At 47.5% G+C, this 1,126-nt stretch overlaps 1 protein-coding gene across 1 annotated transcript in view; it reads right to left on the reverse strand.

Annotated features, from left to right (window-relative positions):
• The window catches only part of LOC109465675, a gene marked incomplete at its 3' end in the record, with an annotated part of 23,834 nt that overhangs the window by 7,451 nt on the left and 15,257 nt on the right, over positions 1-1,126 (reverse strand). The gene's annotated exons all lie outside the window — the stretch shown is intronic.

Consider the following 1,126-nt stretch of genomic DNA (forward strand, 5'->3'; position numbering starts at 1 on the left):
AGGTGGGATGGGACAGAACCTGATACCAGTTTGTACATGATCAGGAGTCGGTTGAAGTCTCTCCTGGTTGCGAGACTATCCCACTCCAGTTCTTCCAGGAGCTTGCCATGAGGCGTGCGTGCCATTGCACCTGAGACGAGGCGCCCCGCATGGTACTGGACTTGCTCAAGGGATTTAGCTGCCGTGGAGCTCATGTTGCTGAGGAGGACGGATGCGTATTCCAGCTTGGTGCGGACGAGAGTGTTGTACGCAATCTCCATGGCTTCACGAGGTAGCTTGCTTTGGAGTTTGCCCAGCGGCCCTAGTACTTGCCTCGACTTGCGGCAGACCACTTCTGAGTGTTCCTTCCAGCGAAGTGTATAGTGTATTGTAACACCTAGGTGTGTGTAGCAGGTCACCTCTTCAACGCGCTGGCCTGCTATGTAGATAGGTGGTAGTTTCACTTTACTTTGGAGTGTCCTGATACACATGACTTTGCATTTGTCGGGGTGCAGCTGCAACCCCCAGTCATGGAACCAGTTGGAGACAATACACAGGTCAGCGTTGGTCGTGTTGGCCACTTCAACGGCTGTGCGTCCGGAGTTATACAAAGAGGTATCGTCCGCAAAGCAATTGATGCTGGATTTGCTGGGTAACTCTTGGATGTCATTTAGATATATCAGAAACAACAAAGGCCCAAGGATGCTCCCCTGCGGTACGCCAGCTGTTGTAGAACCCCAGGAAGAAGCCACACCGTTGATGACCACGCGAATCACGTGATGATTATAGTAATAAATATGATGGCAATTGTGATAGTAATGTGCTAGTAATAAAGATGATGGCAATGATGATTAATTGTTGTAATGATGATTGTGATAAATGTCATGATGATGACAAATACATTTCTATAACATTTAAAGGACACGCTTTAAACACTAAGAGTTGCCCTCGATCTGTGAAAGGAAATCAAGATTCGGTGGAGAACTTGTGCAGTACAAAAACAATTAGAAAGTAACTTACATAAAATATCCCGAGTATGCCTGGGATTCGCAACGAGCTCCAACTTTCCTGTATCCTTGTCGTATTGGTAAAGTGGCGCGTTTTTGTCTGCTGCTGAGCGGAAGGCCTCCTCAATCTCTATGTTTGG

Source organism: Branchiostoma belcheri, unplaced genomic scaffold, assembly GCF_001625305.1.
Source record: "Branchiostoma belcheri isolate BF01 breed outbred unplaced genomic scaffold, Haploidv18h27 scaffold156, whole genome shotgun sequence".
In the NCBI taxonomy this organism is placed as follows: domain Eukaryota; kingdom Metazoa; phylum Chordata; class Leptocardii; order Amphioxiformes; family Branchiostomatidae; genus Branchiostoma; species Branchiostoma belcheri.